At 42.9% G+C, this 27855-nt stretch overlaps 1 protein-coding gene across 1 annotated transcript in view; it reads left to right on the top strand.

Annotated features, from left to right (window-relative positions):
- Positions 1-14051: 14051 nt before the first annotated feature.
- LOC141270891 (uncharacterized) overlaps positions 14052-27855 on the top strand; it is a 35901-nt gene continuing 22097 nt past the window's right edge. Inside the window, exon 1 of the mRNA XM_073680987.1 lies at positions 14052-14171. The gene's annotated coding sequence lies outside the window, so the exon portion shown is untranslated. The remainder of the gene's footprint in view (positions 14172-27855) is intronic.

The raw sequence follows: 27855 nt of genomic DNA on the forward strand, positions 1-27855 counted from the left end.
GACTACTGGGTTGCCACACTCTTAGATCCCCCAAACTTTTCGATCAACCTTTTCATTTTAATAAAGACCAAAAAAATGGTCATTTTTGAAATTATAAGCATTAGCAGGTTGTTAGAAACTGAAATCAAACAGTTTTCAACTCAAAACTTTATTCTAGGTGATGTTACATTTTCACATAGGACCCCTTGTTCGAAAGGAGCTTCTGAACTCTCTCGTCCATTGAATTTGTCAGGTTTTGGATGGTTTCTGCTTCAATTGTTTTGCATGAGGACAGAATACCCTCCAAGAGCTGTTGCTTAGATGTGAACTGCCTCCCGCCATCATAGACACTCCTTTTAATGATGCTCCAAAGGTTCTGAATGGGGTAGAGGTCATGGGAGCATGGGGGTCACACCATAAGTTTGTCCCCTTTTATGCCCATATCAGCCAGAGATGCAGATGTTTTATGTGCAGCATGAGATGGTGCATTATCATGCAAAAAAATGATCTTGCTGTGAAATACACGGTTCTTCTTCTTGAACCATGGCAGGAAGTGCTGTTTGAGAAAATCCACATACATTATGAAGTTCATCTTTAGCGCCTTCAGGGATCCTAAAGGGGCCGACAATATCTCTCCCCATGATTCCAGCCCAAAACATTACTCCACCTTCTCCTTGTTGGCGCTGTAGCCGTGTTTGCGTGGGGTGTCCATCAACCAGCCATCCTCCACTCCATCCATCTGGACCATCGAGCGCTGCACGGCACTCATCCGTGAACAAAACAGTTTTGAAATCAGTCTTCATGTAATGTTTGGCCCACTGGAGCCGTTTCTGCTTGTGTGAAGTGGATAGAGGAGGTCGACAGGATGGCGTATGCACAGCTGCAAACCTCTGAAGGACCCTGCATCTTGTTGTTCGGGGGACGTTGGAGGCACCAGCAGCTTCAAAAACTTGTCTGCTGCTATGACAAGGCTTTTTTGCCGCTGCTCTTTCAACCTGACGTAATTGCCTGTAGGAAAAAGTCCTCAATTTGCCCTTATCAGCACGCACACGTGTGTACTGTGAATCAGCTACATACTTCTTGATTGCCAAGACACTTCATCCTGATCATCGCACAATGTTGATTGTAGTCATGCGTTGACCTAAACACTCCACAATTTGTTGCTTCTCAGCAGCCGACACATCCTTTTTCTTTCCCATTTTGGCAGAAAATGTAGGCTGCTTAATAATGTGAGACAGCCTTCTTAAGTAGTCTTGCCTTTCATTGGACACACCTGCCAAACTAATTAGCACAGGTGTCTGCAATTGCTTACAGTGATATAAAGAGCCCTGACACACATCACCATCAATGAGTTTAACTGACAAACAAACAAATTCTTCCCTTATCACTCCTAAACACTTTTTGCATAATAATTTGGAACACAGTGTACATGTGCTTTTCCACAAAACACCAGTGGTTCACGTAGTGAATCTTACAGTTCTAACTTGCCAACCGTGGTCTGTATGGAGTTGTTCAATAAAGGGCCCAAAATTAAGATAACATAGATGGGAGAGGTCTCTATGAATAGGAATTCCTAAGTATTTGATACCCTGTGAGGGCCAGGCAAAGGGAAAGTTGGACTGGATGGAATCCTATATGGATTTGGGGAGGGAGACATCGAGGGCCTCAGACTTCGCTGCATTGATTTTAAAATTTGACCATGTAACAAAGTGATCTATTTCAGCCATAACAGCATGGATGGATATATGTGATTGAGTGATATATACTAGGACATCATCAGCAAATAGAGAGCACTTGTACTCGGTGCCTCCCACCTCAATCCACCTAATATTGGGGTTATGGCGAATTGATGAGAGCAGGTGCTCCGTCACTAGGATGTATAAGAGAGGGGACAGAGAACATCCCTGCCTTGTCCCATTGGTGATTGTGAAAGGTGATGAAATGTTCTGACGCGCCCCCTGGGCCTTGGGACACCCGGAGCCGGACCCTTTTTGGTGGATGCTGGTGGTTGTAGTCTCCGTGGCGGCGACCCGGTTCCGTGGCTCAGGGCGTTCAAACCAGTGGCGGAACTATTTATGTGGTTTTGATGTTTAAATGTCCGACTACGCCACCCGTGGATTGCGGTCAGAGTGAACCGCCGCTCCAGGGCAGACCGCTGAGGCTGGTGTTGTGGGTGCAGCAGAGCGTAGCATAACTCCACACGGGAGGAGTATAGCCTCAGGGCAGTGTATGCGGAGGATGGGGGTGATGGTGCAGGGCAGCAGCAGTAACAACACGGAGTCAGTGATGCAGTCCAGGGCCTTTACTCACAGTTCTTATTATCCAGACCACGTCTGCAGGTAACGGCTGCCCACGTCGTACTGTGCTCACCAGGTGAGGGGCTCAGACAACTCCCAGATAACTTTGGAGCGCTTCACAGGACCCCCTTTGTGTGTCCTTTGTCTGGCCTTTCTTACCAACCCTTCTGTCCGGCTGCCTCGGGCCTCCTCTTGGTAAACTTGGCGCCAGTTTCCCTGACCCTATGTGGTGCCTTCCTAGCGGGTGTAGCGAGGGGCTGCGCCACATAAAATGTCACAGCCTCCTGTTTCTAGCTGAGGGTCGTTTCCTGCCTCCACTAGTTTCGGGGACCGGTCTCCCCCTTTGGCCTGACACCTCCACGCAGGTGGATTCGGGCGTGCGGTGGCGACTCGCCCGTCCGCACCCCTGGGATCCCTTCGTTCCTCGTTCCTGGAGCCTTCTCCGCTCCTCTTCCTTCCTTCTCCCTCTTCCAGGCCTGGGCCTCTGTTACTAGGCCCGCCTCCGGAGCAGAGCTCATGCAGAGCCCCTGCTCCCTGCCACTTCTGCTCAGACTTCTCTGCACTGAACTAAGATGGTGCCCACCTTTTATACTCCCTTCTCAATGCACCCAGGAACTGCTTCCTCCCTGCTCCTGCACTACAGGGTTCCCCTTCCTCAGTGTTCCCTCCCCCCACTCCAGCCAGGGACAGGGACTGTCGTGCCCATCTCAGGGGCATATTGGTCGCCCTGCCCCACGGCAATGTGGTGTAATGCATGCAGGTGTCGGGTCCTGATCCACACTACATCCTTACCTGAGAGTGAGATATCACACCTCTGGGTGAGGTGCAATACCTCTGTAGCAACAGAGCCCTCAGGGTGCTACAGTTCCATTTATCTTCAGCCTAGGTGACGTATTGCGATACAGGGCCGTGATTTTGGCTATAAAAGGGTCCCCTAGACCCCTACCCCAAGCTTTTTAAGAGAATCATATATGGCGTGCCAGGAGACTCTATGGAATGCTTTCTCAGCATCCAACGAGAGTATCTAATTACAAATTTTTAACTGCATCTAGCCCAGGAAATACTTTGTGCCTAGTAGCAGTGTCTGCTAGTCAGCGGATTATCCCGGCTGTTAAGCAAGCTACACCACCTGTAGTTTGGACACTTAATTTTTTCAAAGGAAATGCTTCGGGACCACGGGATACTCAGTGAAGAGCATCAGGAGGCACCCCAAGGCATAGGGGCTGGGACTGGCAGTAGGATGCCTTGCGGTGGACAGCCGAGCTCGATCCTTATAAAAGCTTTTTAACTGCAGCAGCTTTAGTGGACGCTACTGGAGCTGGAATTACGCGGCTGCTGGCATGAGACTTGCCCTCCAATAGATCCTTGTAAATGGATTTAAAGTGTATTCATTCAAATTAGAGAGACAATTTAAATTAAAAAGCTTAGAGCTGCCTCCACCACAGGGGGGCTCGCTCGACCCACCAGCGGACAGGCACCAGTATTGGGAGAGGGCGGCTGGCCGTCAGGGTTCACCGCGGCTCTGGCACAAACCCGGCGACGCGGAGGTGGCACGGGCAGGAGCGGACTGAACGTGTCGGCTTCTCACTTTTTGGATTTTAGAAGGGCATGACATGCCTATATCTGTGTCTCCCCCTCCTTTTACTCCTCCACCTCTTTTCTTTTCGCATGACTATATGTACTTGTCACTTTTCCATGTGTTAGTTGTGTCTTCTGAGCAGTTTGTCAGCTTTTGGACACCTTTGAAGGTGTTTTCTATGTGTTTCTATGTGTTTTTGTTTGCCTGCCATTGGTTTTAACGGTGTTCGAAGGTGTTCGACGAACAGTTCGACAAACAGTTCGGCGAACGCACGGGTGTTCGACGAACCGAACCGAACTCGAACACTACGGGGGTGGCTCAACACTACTTAGGATAGGTCTCTTTTCATATTCACGAAGAAGGGCTACGAACCCTCTGTTTTTCCCCACCATGCACGGAGCACCATCAGTACACACCGAAATAAGTTTATCCATTGGTAGATTTTTTTCTTTAGCGAGCTCAGTGAAAGACTTGAATAAATCCTCCCCTCTTGTTGTCCCTTTCATAAGCAAAACAGCAAGACTTTCCTCACATAGTGTGTCACCGACAGCATACCTTGCAACCACGCAGAACTGGGATAAATGGCTTACGTCTGTTGACTCATCCAAAGCGAGAGAAAGAATGGTGCTGCATTTATGTCCTTCACTTGTGTTGCCTCAATTTGATTTGCCATCATGATGATACGATCGTGAACAGTTCTTGCCGACAGAGGCATGTCTTTTATTCGTTTGATTATCTTGTCTTAATCCGAAAAGTCGTCAAAAAGCTCATTGGCAACATCAAGCATGAATGTTTTGGCATACTCTCCATCTGCGAATGGCTTTCCTTTTCTCACAATTGCTAAAGCACCAGCAAAGCTAGCCGACTTCCAGTCACCTTGTTGGGTCCAAACACGGAGTTGCTGCTGACTAGCTTGGACTCTGCACAGTAGCTCTTGACATGCTTTCTTCCTGGTGTCCCCCTCAGGATATTTCAATGCAAATGTAGTCCGGCTTGTGTCGAAGTGCCTCTTTATATTTGACCGTTTCATCGATGCAATTTTATCATTGCATATTAGACACACTGCAGAACCTGCTCTCCACAAAGGAGAATTCCTCTCTTCATTCCTGCTGAAAAGTACGATACTCCTCATCTTTTTTTCTTTTAGCCATCTTCTTCAATAAAAGGGTTTCTGCAATTAGCTAGCTGACTAATTGATTAAAAGGAGGGAAGTTTACTTCCATATGCTGGAGGTGTCTCTGGCTAATTCCATGTGGGGAACAGAGATGCTTTTGCTTTTCTCTTAAGGGGAAGGGCAAACTGTACCCCCCGCAGTACTGTGTATATAGGTAACTGGCGTCCCCCTAAATGACTGGTGGTATGAAGTAAGAGTGTTACCTTTATTCAGGCATTCTCTGACTGACTGATGCGGCTGCTGATTCTTGCCAATGGAGTTTAAAATGGCGCCGCCGCTTCTGATCCACACCACAGGAAGCCGTCACCCCTATAAGGCGCCCGCTCTCCTGACAGCTAGAGCGGCACTTGAGCGAGCAGAGCTCAGTTGCTGCTACGCTGGGGTGAGGAGAACGATGGCTGACAGCGCATTAACTCCCTATACCTGCTGGTGAGCTCACCTACGGTCTGCGCTTAATGATGACTATCTCACGATGGCGCCATTTTAAGCTGTCAGTGGCGATGTCAGTGGCAGGTAGAGCGGTCACTCGTCTGGGAGCCAGATGCAGCCTTCAAAAGAGCCACATCTGGCTAGCGAGCCATAGGTTCCCGACCCCTGGTATAGAGGATCTATAACCAGCAAGCGATGGAGCTGAGAGTGAGTTTATATAGTGGAAGGGACTGGTCACAAGGTGCTGCCACTGAGTTCTAAAGCTGCAAGTTCACAGAAAGAAGGGAAAGGGTCTTTAACCCCTTCAGCACTGAATGACAGTGAATCCACTCCAATTTAAGGTAGTAGTCAAATGGGCTCCAAGGAGAACCTGCAATCAATTAAGCATTGTGACCTTCTGAACCCAGATCACTCAAGGGTCACAGCAGGACACACACGACCCATTTGTGACACGTATAGATATGACGCGCCCCCTGTGCCGTGTGTGTGTGGGGATACCCGGAACCGGACCTTTTGTGGATGCTGGGGGTTGCAGTCTCCGTGGCGGCGACCCGGTCCGTGCCCAGGGCAGTCAAACCAAATGGCAGTCTATATGCTGAATGTCCGACTACGCCACCCGTGGATTGCGGTCAGAGTGAACCGCCGCTGCAGGGCAGACCGCTGACGCTGGTGTTGTGGGTGCAGCAGAGGGTAGTATAACTCCCCACGGGAGGAGTATAGCCTCAGGGCAGCGAGTGCGGATGTTGGAGGTGATGGTGCGCGGGAGCAGCAGTAACGACACAGAGTCCTGTAATGCAGTCCAGGGTATTTACTCACAGTTCTTTATCCACGTTACTCCAGCTGGTCATAACATCCCACGTCGCACTGTGCTCACCAGGTGAGGGGCTCGGCCTATTCCCAGATAACTTTGGAGCGTTTCACAGGACCCCCTTTGTGTGTCCTTTCTCTGGCCTGTCATACCCCATCAGTGACCTCCTTTCTGTCCGGCTGCCTCAGGCCTTCTCGGGTAAATGTTGGTGCCATTTCCCTGACCCTATGTGGTGCCTTCCTAGCGGGTGTAGCGAGGGGCTGCGCCACATAAAATGTCACAGCCTTCGGTTTCTAGCTGAGGGTAGTTCCCCGCCTCCACTAGTTTCGGGGACCGGTCTCCCCCTTTGGCCTGACCCCCCTACGCAGGTAGATTCGGGCGTGCGGTGGCGACTCGCCGGTCCACACCCCTGGGGTCCCTTCATTCCTTGTTCCTGGAGCCTCCTCCGCTCCTCTTCCCTCCTTCTCCTTTCTCCAGGCTCCGGAACCTCTCTCAGGCCTGCCTGCGGAGCAGAGCTCGGTCTGAGCCTCTGCTCCCTGTCTTCTCCTCTTACTCAACTCTGAACTAAGATGGTGCCCACATTTTATACCTCCTTCTCAGTGCACCCAGGAACTGCCCTCTCCCTCCTATGCACTACAGGGTTCCCCCTTCCTCGGTGTTCCCTCCCCCCCACTCCAGCCAGGGACAGGGACTGTCGTGCTCCAATTGGAGCATATCGGTCGCCCTGCCCCCCGGAAATGTGGTGTAATGCATGCAGGTGTCAGGGTCCTGATCCACACTCCATCCTTACCCGGAAGTGAGATATCGCACATCTGGTTGAGATGCAATACCTCTGTAGCGACCGAACCCTCGGGGCGCTACAGATACATATGTACATATAGATATAGGCTGGTTAACACAATGTTAGAAGTAACAACAATAGAGCCGTACAGTACTTTTTGACACTTACTAAAATAAATACAATATCTTATTTCAAATTCTATATGCATACATTCTCCCTATTATTTAACAGTTAAACGAATATTGATGTCTTTCCGTCCTAACACAACGGGCGTCACTCTCAATACTTGGCCCGTCACTGTCGTATTCTCTACAAGCACCATTGATCATTACACTGGCACTAATGGGGGTCATTAGTAAAATTATTATATTAATAGTAAATAATGACAAAAGGAAAAATAAAATAAAATAATGAAAAAATAAAAGACGCAAGAGTAGATGATTAATAATTATTAATTTATTCTTGCATTTTTTTTAAATCTTTTTTTATACAATTAAAATTGTACTAAATCTAATTTTCCTATGTATCCATCTTACAATCTTTATAGTCATTCCTGACAAGAGAATTAGCTTTATAATATGATATATTATTTTTTTTTCACATGTAATTATTTTGAATACACAATTATTTTAGAAAATGTTGTGTGCTGAATACTTTTACGTTTGGTCTATATCAGAGGTCCCCAACCGCCGGTCCGCTGACCAGGACCGGGCCGTTGGGGTTTTTCAGCCGGTCCGCGGGGAGAGGGGGCCCCTCCAGCCTCCAGCAGGGCCGCCATCAGGGCATGACAGCCCTGACTCCAGTATGGGGCCCGGCCGGTAGGAGCCCCCTCGGAGCCCCCCTCTTGTGCGTCTCTCTCCTCATGGGGCCCCCGGCCGCATGCTAAGCGCCGGGTCCGGGACATCTTAGCGCTGCGCTGCTGCGGCAGCACCTTCATGATTCCCCTGACTTCCGGTCATGTGACGGCGCCGTCACATGGCCGGAAGTCAGGAGAACCTGGTGTCAGCGATTTGGACGAGCGCCAGGATTCTGCAGGGATCGCATGGGGGTAAGTATAACAAGTTTTATTTTTTTTTAAATACAATTAACTAGGAGTGGGGGGAATGGGAGATGCACATGGGGGGAGGGGAGAGATGAGAGATGCACATGGGGGAGGGGAGAGATGAGAGATCCACATGGGGGGGAGGGGAGAGATGAGAGATGCACATGGGGGAGGGGAGAGATGAGAGATCCACATGGGGGGAGGGGAGAGATGAGAGATGCACATGGGGGAGGGGAGAGATGAGAGATCCACATGGGGGGAGGGGAGAGATGAGAGATGCACATGTGGGGAGGGGAGAGATGAGAGATGCACATGGGGGGAGGGGAGAGATGAGAGATGCACATGGGAGGGAGGGGAGAGATGAGAGATGCACGGGGGGTGAGAGATGCACGGGGGGTGAGAGATGCACGGGGGGGATGAGAGATGCACGGGGGGTGGATGAGAGATGCACGGGGGGGTGAGAGATGCACGGGGGGGATGAGAGATGCACGGGGGGTGGATGAGAGATGCACGGGGGGGTGAGAGATGCACGGGGGGGATGAGAGATGCACGGAGGGGATGAGAGATGCACGGGGGGTGGATGAGAGATGCACGGAGGGGGATGAGAGATGCACGGAGGGGGATGAGAGATGCACGGGGGTGAGCTGCACATGGGGGGGTGAGAGATGCACATGGGGGGGTTATGTTTACATAACTTTGTTGCCTTATGAAGGGCGGGGGGGGCCCCCAAAAATTTCTTGCACAGGGGCCCACTACAGTCTGTGTCCGCCCCTGGGATGAAGTAAATGCAGCTGAACAGCAGCTGTCAGGACAGCTGCCCTGTCCTGCTGCAGGGCGTGATGGGGCCTCAGTGATGCGGCTCCTGGCACAGCACATTATGTGGGACTCCTGGCATAGCTCCTGGCGGGGACCTGGTCTACACTATATGATAAGTATGCACTAAACTCCAAATCCCTCCATTACCCCACCCCCTCCTTGTTGGGCCATGGAAAAATGATCTTGCTTCAAGCCGGTCCCTGGTGCAAAAAAGGTTGGGGACCACTGGTCTATATAATTCTTTATGCAGTTTGATGCTACAATATGTTTGTTAATGCATTTTTTATTTTTATGGGTTTTCATTGTGTATAATGATGTCGACTCATTTCCTATGTGTTATCCTATATATTGTGTTCAGGCTTGGACTGGCCCACAGGAGAACAGGAGAATCCTCCGGTGGGCCACCACCCTCTTATATGAGCTGTACTTGGCACAATATACTTGAATCACTATGTACAGACAAAGGCAGCATCTTATTCATTTAACAATCTACCCAGTTCATTGTTATATAAATGTGTAATTAAGGATAATGTCACATTTGCATGTAGTTAAAAAGTGGGGCCCTGGAGTTGGTTCGGTAAACCGCGCGCCTACCGGCGCGCGCATTTTGAAGCTTTTTTTTAAGCTTTTTTCACTGTTTTCAGAACATTAACAATAAGAACATGGAAGAGTCCAGGAGCCATTTGGTGAGCTGCATATCCTGCTACATGTTCACAGACTTGCCAGTGGAAAAGCCAAACTTCACATGCCAGAAATGCAAGCTTGTGTCCCTGTTGGAGGAAAAGTTGCGAAATCTAGAAGAGAGGTTAACTACCTTGAAAATCATTAAGGAAGGTGAAGAGTTCTTAGACAGAGCAGAATTATCTCTTCATGATTCAGAAAGAGAAGAAATTCGAACTGCACCTGAGGAAACAGAGGAATGGAAGCATGTGACCCACAGAAGCAGGAGGATCGAGAGGCAGTCAGCACCCATACTGCTCAGGAACCAGTACCAGGCTCTCACGCAGGAGAACCATGAAGAAATATAGCAAAATAAGACTTTGCCAGCAATGAATAACCTTGTAAGCCCTCAGAATCCTCCTGGATGGAGAAAGAAGAATGTTGTGAAGAAAAAACGGAGAGTGGTGGTCATGGGGGATTCCCTGTTAAGAGGAACAGAGGCCGCTATCTGCAGACCAGACATAACCTCAAGAGAAATGTGCTGTCTTCCAGGAGCAAAAATTAAAGATGTGTCTGACAGGATATCAAGACTCTTCAGACCTACAGATCACTACCCATTCCTGCTAATACATGTGGGGACAAATGACACCGCAAGAAAGGACCTGGAAACCATCTGCAGTGACTTTGAAGACTTAGGCAAGAAAGTGAAAGAATTGGGAGCGCAGGTGGTCTTCTCATCCATCCTCCCAGTGGATGGCCATGGAACAATGAGGTGGAATAAGATTCTACAGGTGAACAACTGGCTACGTCGATGGTGCCGTCAACAAGGATTTGGATTTCTGGATCACGGAATGAATTACCTATACGATGGACTACTTGCTAGAGATGGGGTGCACCTTACGAAGACTGGAAAACATGTATTTGGAAGTCGCCTTGCTACACTCATCAGAAGAGCTTTAAACTAGAACAATGTGGGAAGGGAAGCAAAAGGCCAGAAAAAGCCATACAGCTGACAAATACTATTGAGATCTCTGCTACTGGAAGTGGAAAGGAAGAACAAAGACAAAACAATTTAAATAATAAAAATATGGGAGGAAGAGAAACCAATCACAAACTAAAATGTTTTTATACAAATGCACAAAGCATGGGCAACAAACAAGGAGAATTGGAACTACTAATGCAGGAAAAGGAATATGATGTCATTGGAATCACTGAAACTTGGTGGGACGATACATATGATTGGAATAAAAGGCTAAAAGGATACAACTTATTTGCAAGAAACAGACTTGATAAACGAGGAGGAGGTGTTGCATTGTATGTTAGAAAAGCGTATATCTGCACAGAGATTGAAGCTTCAGAGACTGGGAGTTCTGTGGAAACTGTTTGGGTAAGAATACAAGGAGAGAACAACGGAAAGGACACCATTGTAGGCATTTACTACAGGCCACCTGGGCAAGCTGAAGATATGGATGAACTCTTTATGTATCAAATGACCAAGTTCTCCAAAAAATATGACGTAGTGGTCATGGGAGATTTCAACTATCCAGACATTTGTTGGGAATCTCTCTCAAGTAAAACTAACAGGTCAAGCAAATTCTTATCCTCTCTTGCTGACAACTTTATCTTCCAAAAGGTAGGGGAGAAAACAAGGGGATCTGCTACTTTGGATCTAATCCTTATACACAGGTAGGAAATGGTTGAGGAGGTAAAGGTGGCTGGGACCCTAGGAGGCAGCGATCATGCTATTATAGAATTTTGGATAACTAGAGGAGGAAGACATGTGAAGACTCAAACTTCAAGGTTAGATTTTAGAAAGGCAGATTTTAAGAGACTCAGAAAGAGAATAGGAGGGATCCAATGGCTGGATGTCCTTAAGGACAAAAATGTCCAGGAAGGATGGGAAATTTTTAAAAATGAGATTCTCAAAGCACAATCGTTAACAATCCCGAAAAGTAGGAAGAATGGGAAGCATTTAAGGAAACCAGGATGGATGAACACAGAACTTAAACACATGCTAAAAAGAAAGAAAGAAATGTTTATTAAATGGAAAGAGGGAGGCATATCTAAAGAAGATTATAATGCAGTCTGCAGATCCTGCAGGGCACGTATCAGGTTAGCTAAAGCTGACAATGAATTAAGGCTTGCAAGAGATGTCAAAAGCAATAAAAAAGGATTTTGGGGGTATGTCAAAAGTAAAAGAAAAGTCAAAGATACTATAGGATTTTTACAGGATGAAAATGGAGAAATGGTAAGAGAGGATGTTGAGAAGGCCGAACTTTTTAATTCCTATTTTGCATCTGTTTTCTCTCAGAAAGAAAATGTAACATCAACTGATCTTCACTGTCCTTTTAAAGGAATAGAGGAATCCAAGTTATCTGTAAACAGAAAGATTGTGAGGGAATATTTAGCTAACATAAATGAGTTCAAGTCTCCAGGTCCAGATGAATTACACCCCAGAGTACTGAAGGAGATCGTAGAAGAAATTTTAGAACCACTCTCCATAATCCTTGAAAATTCTTGGAGAACAGGAGAAGTCCCAGAAGACTGGAGAAGAGCAAATGTTGTTCCTATCTTCAAAAAGGGGAAGAAGGTGGACCCAGGGAACTATAGGCCGGTGAGTCTGACTTCTATACCAGGAAAGATCTTTGAACAAATTATTAAACAACATGTATGTAAGTACATGGATAAGAATGAAGTGATTAACCAGAGTCAGCATGGGTTTGTAACTAACAAGTCATGTCAGACTAACTTAATTTCCTTCTATGACAGAATCACTGACTGGGTGGAGCAGGGAAATGCTGTAGATATAGTATATCTTGACTTCAGCAAAGCATTTGACAAAGTATCTCACACCATCCTTATTGAAAAAATGACCAAGTATGCAATGGACCAGGCAACTGTTAGGTGGATTCATAACTGGCTTAGTGATCGGACTCAAAGGGTGGTTGTAAATGGCTTCACATCCAGCTGGATGAATGTCTCAAGTGGGGTACCACAGGGCTCCGTCCTGGGACCTGTATTGTTCAACATCTTTATCAATGATTTAGATGAAGGAATTGAGGGTAAACTGATTAAATTTGCTGATGACACAAAGCTAGGAGGGATAGCTAATACTAGAGAAGAGAGAGAAAGGATTCAAAAAGACCTAAATAAACTGGAGCAGTGGGCAGCAACCAACAGAATGGTTTTTAACAGGGAAAAATGCAAAGTACTACATCTAGGCAATAAAAATGAAAAAAGCATATACAGAATGGGAGGAATAGAGCTAAGCAACAGTACATGTGAAAAAGACTTAGGTATACTAATAGATCATAGACTGAACATGAGTCAACAGTGTGATGCAGCAGCAAAAAAGGCAAATACAATTCTGGGATGTATTAACAGAAGCATACAGTCTAGATCACGTGAAGTCATTATCGGTCTTTACTCCTCTTTGGTCAGACCTCATCTGGAATACTGTGTACAGTTTTGGGCACCACATTTTAAAAAAGACATAGACAAACTGGAGCAAGTTCAGAGAAGAGCGACCAGAATGGTGACTGGTCTGCAAACCATGTCCTATGAGGAACGGTTGCAGGATTTGGGAATGTTTAGCTTGCAAAAAAGAAGACTGAGAGGAGACTTAATAGCTGTCTACAAATATGTCAAGGGCTGTCACATTGTAGAAGGATCATCTTTATTCTCATTTGCACAAGGAAAGACTAGAAGCAATGGGATGAAACTAAATGGGAGGAGACACAGATTAGATTTTAGAAAAAACTTTTTGACAGTTAGGGTGATTAATGAGTGGAACAGGCTGCCACGAGAGGTGGTGAGTTCCCCTTCAATGGACGTCTTCAAACAGAGGCTGGACAGACATCTGTCTGAGATGATCTAGTGAATCCTGCTTTGAGCAGGGGGTTGGACCAGATGACCCAGGAGGTCCCTTCCAACTTTACCATTCTATGATTCTATGATTCTATGATTCTATGGTTACTGGTGGGCCCTTGGCATTCCAGTCCGACACTGATTGTATTGTAAAAGTTTTCGGTTCCATTATTAATGAAAGCCTGGGATGGGCTGAAACATCTAATTGGATCTCTATGTGTGGGCTGGACAAAAAGCTGTTCATTTAATATGTGAGTGCCCGGACCTTCCTTATACACTGTGTCCACTAGTGGGCTGGGACCCATATGTAAACCTTTTGGGTTGAGGGGTCTTATGGAGCACCTATACCTAAAGTACTTTTAGGACTTCCATAGCTAAGAAATGTATAGGGTTAGGGAGATTGTTTGGTTACAGCACCTATCGGGGTATTGTGGGGTGCAGTATTTGGGCTATTATGTACCTACTTTCCATCTCTAAATGCTGTAGGGCAGGAGAAAGTCCCAGACTAAATTCCACAGCAGTATGTTAAACTGTGTTATGACACGCAGAAGAATCAAGAAGGAAAGTGAAAGCAGCGTCATACAACACTTAAAACTCTAAGGACTTCTGAACACAAACCAGTCTGATGACGGCATTTTACCCCCTGCAGAGCTCCCGTGTAATCCTGCACTGTGCAACGGACCCCACGAGGGAGAAGTAAATCCCACGTCCTCTCGCCTGCCCTGGTCACACATCTCAGGTAAGTTACAAATGTAATGCAACATTGCAATGGAGGACACTAAACCTGCAGAGTGATTAGTTACAGCTCAATATGAGTGGTATGATCAGACCATGTTCCTCTATGGTCAGACACAGCCATTACACAGTACACAAAAGGGGCACATTTATAAGATTATCTCAGCACAGGAACATTTTTTTAACACATTCAATTGTGGAACTAATTTTTATTCCAAAATCTATTGATTAAAACGAACTTTGCACATGGGGAAACCCCTAAGAGTTTTTACAGGCTTGAGACAAAAGTCTGCAGTCACTCTATATTATGACAGCGCGCCGAGCAATTTGCATAGTTGCGGTAACGTGCCAACTAGATATGCTCGGCCTCTTTTAATAGAAGTGCATTGAGAGAAACAGGATATGTCTAGTTGGTGCTATCCGCAAATATGCAAATCACATGCATGCAGTCACGTGATTGTTCACTCGCAACAGAAAAACTGGGGAATCCTGACAGTGTGCACACAAAATGCTGTCACAATTCAGAAGTCTGCAGTCATTTAGCGTGTCTGCAGACTTTTGTGTCAAAACTGGACAACCCTGTTAAGCCTAGTAATGATGCATGAATCCATCACTCATCCAATATATATACAGTCCTGTAAGTATTTGATACACTGCCGATTTTGCAAGTTTTCCCACCATCAAAGAATGGAGAGGTCTGTAATTATTATTGTAGGTACACTTCAACTGTGAGAGACAGAATCTAAAAAAATCCAGAAAATCACATTGTATGACTTTTACATAATTAATTTGCATTTGATTCCATGAAATAAGTATTTAATATAATAGAGCAACTTAATATGTGGTGCAGAAACCTTTGTTTGCAATAACAGAGGTCAGATGTTTCCTGCAGTTCTTGACCAAGTTTGCTCACACTTCTCCAGATCTTTCAGTTTTCGGGGCTGTCTCTGAGCAACATTGAGTTTCATCTCCCTCCAAAGATTTTCTATTGGGTTCAAGCCTGGAGACTTCTTATGGAGCCACTCCTTAGTTGCCCTGGCTATGTGTTTCTGGTCATTATCATGCTGGAAGACCCAGTCACGACCCATCTTCAATGCTCTTACTGAGGGAAGGAGGTTTGTTGGAAACAATCTTGCAATATATGACCCCATCTATCCTTCCTTCAATACGGTGCAGTCGTGCTGTCCCCTTTGCAGAAAAGCACCCCCAAAGTATGATGTTTCCCCCACCATGCTTCACCGTTGGGACGGTGTTCTTGGGGTTGTACTTATCCTTCTTCTTCCTCCAAACACAGTGAGTGGAGTTGGTACCAAAATGTTCTATTTTGGTCTCATCTAACCACATGACCTTCTCCCATGCCTCCTCTGGATCATCTAGATGGTCATTGGTGAACTTCAAACTGGGCTGGACATGGGCTGGCATGAGCAGGGGGACCTTGCGCGCCATGCAGGATTTTAATCCATGACGGCGCAGTGTGTTACTGCAAAATCAGCAGTGTATCAAATACATATTTTACCCACTGCATATATGTTTAACATAGATGCATTTAGCTCATTCTTTTTCTCTCTGGTATCTCAACAATTTTATACTAAGGAACATATAATACATTGTATAAGCTTCCATTAAAGACTCCATCAGCAAAATAGTGAGTGGAGCTCTGGAGTATAATACAGGATATAACTCAGGATCAGTACGGGATAAATAATGTAATATATGTACACAGTGATTGCACCAGCAGAATAGTGAGTGCTGCTCTGGGGTATAATACAGGATGTAATTCAGGATCAGTACTGGATAAGTAATGTAATGCATGTACACAGTGACTCCACCAGCAGAATAGTGAGTGCAGCTCTGGGATATAATACAGGATGTAACTCAGGATCATTTCAGGATAAGTAATGTAATGTATGTACACAGTGACTCCACCAGCAGAATAGTGAGAGCAGCTCTGGAGTATAATACAGGATGTAACTCAGGATCAGTACAGGATAAGTAATGTAATGTATGTACACAGTGACTCCACCAGCAGAATAGTGAGTGCAGCTCTGGAGTATAATACAGGATGTAACTCAGGATCAGTACAGGATAAGTAATGTAATGTATGTACACAGTGACTGCACCAGCAGAATAGTGAGTGCAGCTCTGGAATATAATACAGGAGGTAACTCAGGATCATTTCAGGATAAGTAATGTAATGTATGTACACAGTGACTGCACCAGCAGAATAGTGAGTGCAGCTCTGGAATATAATACAGGAGGTAACTCAGGATCAGTACTGGATAAGTAATGTAATGTATGTACACAGTGACTGCACAAGCAGAATAGTGAGTACAGCTCTGGAGTATAATACAGGATGTAACTCAGGATCAGTACAGGATAAGTAATATAATGTATGTACACACTGAGTGCACCAGCAGAATAGTGAGTGCAGCTCTGGAGTATAATACAGGATGTAACTCAGGATCAGTACAGGATAAGTAATGTAATGTATGTACACAGTGACTGCACCAGCAGAATAGTGAGTGCAGCTCTGGAGTATAATACAGGATGTAACTCAGGATCAGTACAGGATAAGTAATGTAATGCATGTACACAGTGACTGCACCAGCAGAATAATGAGTGCAGCTCTGGGGTATAATACAGGAGGTAACTCAGAACCAGTACTAGATAAGTAATGTAATGTATGTACACAGTGACTGCACCAGCAGAATAATAAGTGTAGCTCTGGAGTATAATACAGGATGTAACTCCGGATCAGTACAGGATAAGTAATGTAATGTATGTACACAGTGACTCCACCAGCAGAATAGTGAGTGCAGCTCTGGGGTATAATACAGGATGTAACTCAGGATCAGTACAGGATAAGTAATGTAATGTATGTACACAGTGACCGCACCAGCAGAATAGTGAGTGCAGCTCTGGGGTATAATACAGGCTGTAACTCAGGATCAGTACAGGATAAGTAATGTAATGTATGTACACAGTGACTGCACCAGCAGAATAATGAGTGCAGCTCTGGAGTATAATAGAGGATGTAGCTCAGGATCAGTACAGGATAAGTAATGTAATGTATGTACACAGTGACTCCACCAGCAGAATAGTGAGTGCAGCTCTGGGGTATAATACAGGATGTAACTCAGGATCAGTACAGGATAAGTAATGTAATGTATGTACACAGTGACTCCACCAGCAGAATAGTGAGTGCAGCTCTGGGATATAATACAGGATGTAACTCAGGATCATTTCAGGATAAGTAATGTAATGTATGTACACAGTGACTGCACCAGCAGAATAGTGAGTGCAGCTCTGGAGTATAATACAGGATGTAACTCAGGATCAGTACAGGATAAGTAATGTAATGCATGTACACAGTGACTGCACCAGTAGAATAATGAGTGCAGCTCTGGGGTATAATACAGGAGGTAACTCAGAACCAGTACTAGATAAGTAATGTAATGTATGTACACAGTGACTGCACCAGCAGAATAATGAATGTAGCTCTGGAGTATAATACAGGATGTAACTCAGGATCAGTACAGGATAAGTAATGTAATGTATGTACACAGTGACTCCACCAGCAGAATAGTGAGTGCAGCTCTGGGGTATAATACAGGATGTAACTCAGGATCAGTACAGGATAAGTAATGTAATGTATGAACACAGTGACTGCACCAGCTGAATAGTGAGTGCAGCTCTGGAGTATAATACAGGATGTAACTCAGGATCAGTACAGGATAAGTAATGTAATGCATGTACACAGTGACTGCACCAGCAGAATAATGAGTGCAGCTCTGGGGTATAATACAGGAGGTAACTCAGAACCAGTACTAGATAAGTAATGTAATGTATGTACACAGTGACTGCACCAGCAGAATAATGAGTGCAGCTCTGGAGTATAATACTGGATGTAACTCAGGATCAGTACAGGATCAGTATTGCAATGTATGTACACAGTGATTCCACCAGCAGAATAGTGAGTGCAGCTCTGGGGTATAATACTAACTGTAACTCAGGATCAGTAATGTAATATGATAAAAAAGTGAGTTATGCCCCTATACAGATCATGTGAACCATATTAAAGGTCCCACAGTCCAAAATGGCTACTAGTTGAGCCCCTGGAAACCCTGATATAGATTATACTGCAGTTAGAATCAAAAGTCCAAAGACTATAATTACCTTACCATGATAATAGTCTTCTTGAAATGTTAAAGGTAAAGGTAAAATGTATACAAGTCTGTACTTCTCTACATAGTTGCAGCTCTGGTCCATATAATATTGTTTGCACAGTGTGAATAGTAAGATAATATTTCCTGAGTAGAACGTGCCGTACTGTACAGCCCTAATTATATTTATATTATGGCTCGTAGCCGTAGGGCGTTAAATCAGTATACAATATCAAAATAATATTCCACAAAGTGACACAATACTCCAGTGCACTAAATAAAACTGCCATTTGATGTTCAGTGCTTTGCAATACATAGATATAATATTACAACCCGCAAATTAAAAAGTCATTCAACCCCCAAATTTCTCTGCCATTTAACTCTCTTAATAATGATGGTGATAAGCGTCCACCAATAACACTGTCATACTATGTACAAATAATACTTCATACATCTCCAAATTTATATGCAGTGGTGGCCAAAAGTATTGGCACCCCTGCAATTCTGTCAGATAATACTCAGTTTCTTCCTGAAAATGATTGCAATCACAAATTCTTTGGTATTATTCTCTTCATTTAATTTGCTTGCAAGGAAAAAATACAAAAGAGAATGAAGCAAAAATCAAATCATTGATCATTTCACACAAACTCCAAAAATGGGCCAGACAAAAGTATTGGCACCCTCAGCCTAATACTTGGTTGCACAACCTTTAGCCAAAATAACTGCAAACAACCGCTTCCGGTAACCATCAATGAGTTTCTTACAATGCTCTGCTGGAATTGTAGACCATTCTTCTTTAGCAAACTGCTCCAGGTCCCTGATATTTGAAGGGTGCCTTCTCCAAACTGCCATTTTGAGATCTCTCCACAGGTGTTCTATGGGATTCAGGTCTGGACTCATTGCTGTCCACCTTAGAAGTCTCCAGTGCTTTCTCTCAAACCATTTTATAGTGCTTTTGGAAGTGTGTTTTGGGTCATTGTCCTGCTGGAAGACCCATGACCTCTGAGGGAGACCCAGCTTTCTCACACTGGGCCCTACATTATGCTGCAAAATTTGTTGGTAGTCTTCAGACTTCATAATGCCATGCACACGGTCAAGCAGTCCAGTGCCAGAGGCAACAAAGCAACCCCAAAACATCAGGGAACCTCCGCCATGTTTGACTGTAGGGACCGTGTTCTTTTCTTTGAATGCCTCTTTTTTTTCCTGTACACTCTATGTTGATGCTTTTTCCCAAAAAGCTCTACTTTTGTCTCATCTGACCAGAGAACATTGTTCCAAAACGTTTTAGGCTTTCTCAGGTAAGTTTTGGGAAACTCCAGCCTGGCTTTTTTATGTCTCAGGGTAAGAAGTGGGGTCTTCCTGGGTATCCTACCATACAGTCCCTTTTCATTCAGACGCTGACGGATAGTATGGGTTGACACTGTTGTACCCTCGGACTGCAGGGCAGCTTGAACTTGTTTGGATGTTAGTCGAGGTTCTTTATCCACCATCCGCACAATCTTGTGTTGAAATCTCTCGTCAATTTTTCTTTTCCGTCCACATCTAGGGAGGTTAGCCACAGTGCGATGGGCTTTAAACTTCTTGATGACACTGCGCACAGAAGACACAGGAACATTCAGGTCTTTGGAGATGGACTTGTAGCCTTGAGATTGCTCATGCTTCCTCACAATTTGGTTTCTCAAGTCCTCAGACAGTTCTTTGGTCTTCTTTCTTTTCTCCATGCTCAATGTGGTACACACAAGGACACTGGACAGAGGTTGAGTCAACTTTAATCCATGTTAACTGGCTGCAAGTGTGATTTAGTTATTGCCAACACCTGTTAGGTGCCACAGGTAAGTTACAGGTGCTGTTAATTACACGAATTAGAGAAGCATCACATGATTTTTCAAACAGTGCCAATACTTTTGTCCACCCCCTTTTTTAGGTTTGGTGTGGAATTATATCCAATTTGGCTTTAGGACAATTCTTTTTGTGTTTTTTCATTGAAGACAAATTAAATGAAGATAATAATACCAAAGAATTTGTGATTGCAATCATTTTCAGGAAGAAACTGAGTATTATCTGACAGAATTGCAGGGGTGCCAATACTTTTGGCCACCACTGTAGGCATGCAACCACCAAATAATTCTGTCATATATTACTCAACTTCTACAACCGTTTCCTTTCCTAAATGCTGTAGAGTACCCAAATAATATAATCTGCAAGTAATACCAACATATGTTACTCAAATGTTATAATTTCCAAATAATATAGTTATATAATATCTAAATAACACAGTCATACTCAGCGCTCAAACAATATGATACATTGACCGAATATTAACGATATAGTATTATCTCTATCATTCCATGATCCTACATTCTGTTGCTGCTTGTGTCATAACATTTAAATGTCCTGTGAACCTTGTCTACCTTTATGTGGGCACCTAGGGGAACTTTTGTATATGTAATTTTTGCCACTTTGGGTAGTTTCAATGTGTGGGAGGATCGTTATAATTGACAAGACTTGTCCTTCATCCATATTCAACACTCATTGGAAGCTCTTTGTAGATAGATCATCACATTCACTAAACTAACTGCATTGATGGTCAACCACTGAACCAGCAGGAGGTAAGGGTTTACAGATGAGCTAAGACATAGTCAACTTTGACTAGCGTCAAGTATGAATATTGATTTCTAGGAAACTTCTTGTCCTTTCACTGAGTTTGCAATGGATGAGATTCATGATGGTGACCACCACTTCCCCAACTGAGTGTAGAGTTCACAAACTCCACTTTCCTCGAGACTATTTCTACTTTTTTTTCCTTAGAATCTAGTAAGGTGTCAATAATCAATCATTTTTACTGCTTAGTTAGTTTCTCATACTCAGTGAAACCCTCTATCGAGAGAAATCAAGATACCCAAAAGATATATATATTTTTGCAATTAGTAGCTGAAACAGTAACACAGATAATCATTGTCAATAAATTTATACCAGACTCCCATGACCCAGAAAAAACTGTGCTAAAGTAAACTATATTGAGGCTACCACACCTTTAGTAAATATCTGGCACGTTTTACAGGAAAAGGTATGAATGGGCAAAAATGAGATATTGTAATAGGCAGATAGTAAATAAAAACAGGAGCAAAGAAAACAAGCTGAAGGAATAAGAAATAGAAAATTGGTTATTACTATAATTGGTGCCAAGTTGCCAACACCTTTAGTAAATATCTTGCAGTTATTCTAAGAAAAGATGGACACAGAGGGGAAGAATGGTGAAGAAATGGTGATAGTTCTTAAATACAAAAGCAAAACAAGGCTGGTTTATACTACTGGTTAAACCGTGGTGTGAAAGTCTAAAGACGCTATCCTGATGATGAATACACCTTTACTAAATATCTGACAGATCTTCTGAGAAAGAGTAAGTGCGGTTGAAGATGAGATATGTGAGAAGTGGTAAATAAATATAATAGCAAAATGAAACAAGATGAAGTCATAATGAATAATGGTTATTAATATAACAGGTGCCAAGTTGCCAACACCTTAAGTAAATATTCTGCAGGTTTTCAAAGAAAAAATGGGCACAGGCAAGGAGATGGCACTGAGTAATAAGCAGATTTTTACTTGGCACCTGCTGTATCTCTATTAGAAATAATTAGCAAAGGTGTAACTTAAAGCTCTGGGGCACCAGAGCAGAGTCTGTGAAGGGGCCCTCAAAGTCCTATGCCACGGTATAATTAACTTACATGACTCAGATATACTCGGTTGTGAAAGCCTAGAGAGGCTATAATAATGATGACACACCTTTACAAGATATTTGATGGATTTTCCAAGAAAAAGTAGGAACTGGCAGAAACGAGATACGGTGACAGGTGGTAACAGATGCAACGAGAAACAGGCTCAATGCATAGAATAATGGTTACATGCTTTCCATCTTTTAGATGAAACAAGTCAATATCACAGAATCTAAAGCGCCTTGCTAGGAATTGTGGTTGGCTACGACCCCAACATGTCTATTCTCTGCTCCCTTTTGGCACCCGCACATCACTTCGAATTGACTCGCATCACTGCTAATACTTGTACTTAATTGACTGAACATGGACTGGACCTAAAGATTAGTAATTGATATTTCCTGATTTAAAGGGGGCCAATTTGCCAGCTTCTAAAAATTTACACTAATTGTATAATAAAAACTCAATGCGAGATGGAAAATTAGCAATAGTCATTAATTTACAACACCCTACATCCTAACAAAAGGCTAGCTGAAGGGTATACTTGGCACCATGGTACAAAGGTAGCCATCACATCCAAGTACGGGTACTAATATAAATGGTGCCAAGTCAAACATTAGCCACTTATAAATCGGCTACCAATATGTGATTGGATAGATGTGTTCTTGATGACAGTTTCTTAAGGCACAGATGGCGCTGACTACTAAGTCGTTTTTTTCTTGGCACCTTCTGTATCTTTGTTATAATGTATCCATAGAAGAGTAACTGGAAGATGCGATAGTAGACAACCCAAGTATTATAGAGGGGAGCTCTGTTACACATTTTATATTGGGGTTCCTGGAGTTTTAAGGTTCTTTATTTTTATAAAAGTAGATAATGTATGAAAGTTTATGTGCCTATCAATGTAACAATAAAGATATGATTGCAAACCTATATAATAGGTGACACATTAATGGAGTAAATGTCACAACTAGGACACATAAATAAACATGGGGACTGAGACGTGGTAAAAGTCTAAACAGGTTGTGTAGGTGACCTGACAGATGTACTCACGTATGGTGAGGCAATAAGTGAAAGCTTACTCAGCTGTATGGGGAGGTAATAAATCCCAGCATGTACCGTAAATAAATAACACAAAGTACTTTCCCCTTCGCTGAGTTTCCTCATCGGAATGATCAGTTGCTGAAATCAGCTTTTCCTTTTATTATGTTGTGTATGAGAATGAGAGTTTGCCCTTTGGCTTATTAAATTGTAATTCGTAAGAACTGTTTTTTCTTTTTTTTTAAGATGACTCATTCATACACTCACAAACTCGTGAAGATGTAATGTAGGTAACTCAGGTCTAATTCTTAGTTTAACGTATTGACTCTTTTAACCCCTTCCCTCAGTGGCCAATTTTCGCTTTCATTTTTTTCTTCTCCTGCTTCCAATTCTTGCAAGAGCCAAGTTTTTGGTTTTTTTTCATTGACATAATAGTACAAGAGCTTGGAAATCATGGAAAAAAGTGAGGTGGAACAGTGTAAAAAAAAAAAAAAGGAGTTTCAGCATTGTTCCTCGGGTTTTATTTTTAGGGCGTTCACTGTTCATTATAAATCATTTCAGGTCAGCTTGATTGAAGTATGATCATTTTTATTCCAGTGGTGAAAAAAAAAAAATCAGAAATGTATAAATGGAAAAACAAGAAAAACTGTTTTGTGTCGCCAACTTCTAAGACCCATAACTTTTTTTTCCACTGCGGGGGCTTGCTTTTAGTATGGGCGTGTTGTAGTTTTTATTCGCACAATTTTAACATACATACAGTATAATTGTTTGATCACGTTTTAGAGCATTTTTGAGGCACTGCAATCGAAAAAATAGCAATTCTGGCTTTTCAATTTTTTCTTTCCTTTATGGCTTAAGTAATTTTATATTTTGAAACACTGGACTTTAAGGGAATCTGTCAGCAGGTTTTTGCTGTGTAATCTGAGAGCAGCATAATATAGGGACAAATACTCTGATTCCAGTGATGTGTCACTTATTGGGCTGCTTGGTGGAGTTTTGATAGAATCCCTGTTTTCTCTGATGCAGATCTAGCAGAGCTCTGAATGCTGAGCTCTGTATAACTCCACCCACACCACTGATTGGCACCTTTTGTGTACACTGTGCATAGACAGAAAACTGCCAATCAGTTGTGAGGGCGGGGTTACACAGAGCAGGACGACTATACAGTACAAGACAACTGTGATAATCTCCTGCTGATAAAACACTGATTTTTTTTGAACCTACAGCAAGCAGCCTTTTAAGTGACACATCGCTGGAATCGGTCTCTGTCTCTACATCATGCTGTTCTGTTTACATAGCAAAAATCTGGTACAGATTCAGTTTAGTGATACCGCTTTACTGAAGATTTTCATCTTTTATTTATTCATTTAATTTCTTTGTTTGTGGATGGGGAAAAGAGGGGTGATCCATTATATATATATATATATATATATCTATATATATATATAGAGAGATTTTTTTTTTATTTCTTTTTACTTTTCCTTTTATTGTTCTAGTCCCTAAAAGGACTGCATTTGATTATTGTACTATATACTGCAATGCCTAAGTATACAAATAACAATCTCCTATGAAGCCCACAGCAATCAGCACATTATCACACGGAAGGTAAAATATTGGAGCAATATCTTAATGTTACCGTATGAACATGTTTGAAGAGTAAGTGAGGTAAACAGCATTATATTTTCTCCCCTCCCCCACAAACGTGACAATCTGTCCGCAACAACAAAACTTGTCAGACGGCGTCGGACTAATCTGTTTACACAACTCCATTTTACAAATTAGGGGAAACTTAGAAAAATATACTTCCCCATAATACTGTACATAGATAGATATATAGATAGATAGATAGATAGATAGATAGATAGATAGATAGATAGATAGATAGATTGTATTGCCAAAGTTTTTACCATCCAAAGTCCTGGATCCCTACACCGATCAGTAATCATAGAATTGTACCCATTCTCTGCTACTAATTAAAGCGATATGTACTTTCCATTGAAATCTCAAACCCCCATACACATTAGACTAAAGTCAGCCGATCCCACTGATATCAGTGGGTCCAGACGACGACTTTATTCTAAAATGTATGTATGTCGACTGTGAGGAATGGCCCCAGAGAGATCCGGCATAATCCCACCGCTGCCACCAATTTGTCAGGGACGACACCGGCGAGATCATACAATATCTCACCCCTGCCACCACTTTGTCAGGGATTCGCACACACAGACAATCCGGATTACTCACTACGTAATTATCAGCAAGCGAGCAGTGAGTGTATGGAATACACACCTCCGAATTCCAACGCATGGAATATGTTTATATGCCCCCCTACAATCAATGCCAGTTTCACGATAACCCAATTAATAGTATTCGCTGCCACCACCGATCAGCTTTGGCCGATCGGAAGCCTTATAGGTAGCGTGTGGCTTCAGGGGAGGAACGATTACAGAGCACAAGAAACAGACTATTACATTTTATATTTAATCCAAAAGGAGGCAGTGTTTCTGAAAAATATACAAAAAGTTTTACAACGGGGGACAATACCATACAGAATATACAGTTACACCAAAAAAATGGGTTAATAGAAGAACTTACTAGACAGATCGCAGAGACGATTCAGTTTAGCTGGAGGGGAGGCGCTCCAATGGACAGCTATGGAACGGGACTCCCGGCATTAGTATAGACCCATCTTCAGCTGGATCTTTTATGCCGAAGGGGGGCCCTGCCCACACACTCCCCCCTTGATGACCTTACATGGGCTGATCTTCAATCTTCATAGTTTTATTGAAATCTCTAATTTCCGCAATAACTTTTCGCGAGTTGAAGTTAGCAAGTGATACCATATTTTTTATTGTGAATTTACCTTTCTTTATAGACTAGACATGACATAACTGCCATTGGTTATCTCTGCCCTTAGAGGTTACAGCTCACCCGTAGGGCTCTCAGATAAGGAAAAATATGCATACTGTTCCCTAGCTAACCCTGCCGCTAAAAATATGTGTCCCATCGCAATCGGAATTATAGAAACTCTGGTATTCCATATTTCATTATGGTGGCTAGGCGTCTAGTGAGCAAAAGGAGTTTGCACATGAGGATGACCCGGCTATTGTATGGAGTGTGATACAATTCCTTTGAAGCTTAAACAAGCTGTTTCCTCTTTACTCAGGTGTCTATTCATCACCCATGTCTCTCCATTTGGTATGGTTATTAGCCTGGACACTTGAGTTAGTGGCTCCTGCTGTTTGCATAGAAGCCACTTCTTAGAGTGTTAGCTCTAATTCTTTGACAAATGGTATAGAGGAGGGGGGGGAGTGAAAGGGATTTCAGAGGGAGAGAGAGATTCTTAATGTTTTCTATGACATTGACTCTCACCCAACAGATGAGATATCGAAGGAGAGATGTTTCCAGCCTGTTGGATTTGCAGAAGGCAGATTCTTTTTGTTCTCTGGGCGATAAGCCACTGCTATTAAACAAAGAAGCCTTCAGCCAAGCCAAGTGTTTCTGTTTATGGGGATACTTCAGAGAGATATCTGTTTCTCTGACAGTTATCTAAAGTGTATGGGGGCTTTAAGGTTCACAGTAATGCCACCACCCCCCCCCCCGTACAGTTACAACAGCAGGGCCTTCTCATATTCTCTACTACAATCAACTACACAACACTGTCTCCTCAAAAACAATACAAAGTTAAAGATGTGCATAACAATAATGAATAATTGACGACTATTCACTGACCTGACTAGCTATTATAATATTGTGCCTTATGTACAGAAATATATTGTACATAACACTGCCCCTATTTGCAAAAATGTGTAAGAATATAATTACTATAATAATGCTCCTATGTACAGGCACAAAACTTCTATAATACTGTCCCTATGTACTAGAATATAACTACTATAATACTGCTCCTATGTACAAGAATATAACTACTATAATACTGCCCCTATGTACAAGAATATAACTACTATAATACTGCCCCTATGTATAAGAATATAACTACTATAATACTGCCTCCTATGTAGAAGAATATATCTACTATAATACTGTTCCTATGTACAAGAATATATCTTCTATAGCACTGCCCCATGTACGAGAATATAACTACTATAATACTGCCCCCTATATTCAAGAATATAACTACTATAATACTGCCCCTATATATAAGAATATATCTAATATAACACTGCCCCATCTACTATAATACTGCTCTTATTTACAAAAATATAACTACTATAATACTGCCCCTATGTACAAGAATATAACTACTATAATACTGCTCTTATTTACAAGAATATAACTACTATAATACTGACCCCTGTATACAAGAATATAACTACTATAATACTGACCCCTATATGCAAGAATATAACTACTATAATACTGCCCCTATGTACAAAAATATAACTACTATAATACTGCTCTTATTTACAAGAATATAACTACTAAATACTGCCCCCTATATTCAATAATATAACTACTATAATACTGACCCCTATATACAAGAATATAACTACTATAATACTGTCCCCTGTGTACATGAATATAACTACTATAATACTGCCTCCTATGTAGAAGAATATATCTACTATAATACTGTTCCTATGTACAAGAATATAACTACTATAATACTGACCCCTATATACAAGAATATAACGACTATAATACTGCCCCTATGTACAAGAATATAACGACTATAATACTGCTTCTATATACAAGAATATAATTACAATAATACCGCCTCTATGTACAAGAATATAACTACTTTACTACTGCC

Source organism: Phyllobates terribilis, unplaced genomic scaffold (genome assembly GCF_046119375.1).
Source record: "Phyllobates terribilis strain yellow unplaced genomic scaffold, ASM4611937v1 Scaffold_5__5_contigs__length_657084704, whole genome shotgun sequence".
Lineage (NCBI taxonomy): Eukaryota > Metazoa > Chordata > Amphibia > Anura > Dendrobatidae > Phyllobates > Phyllobates terribilis.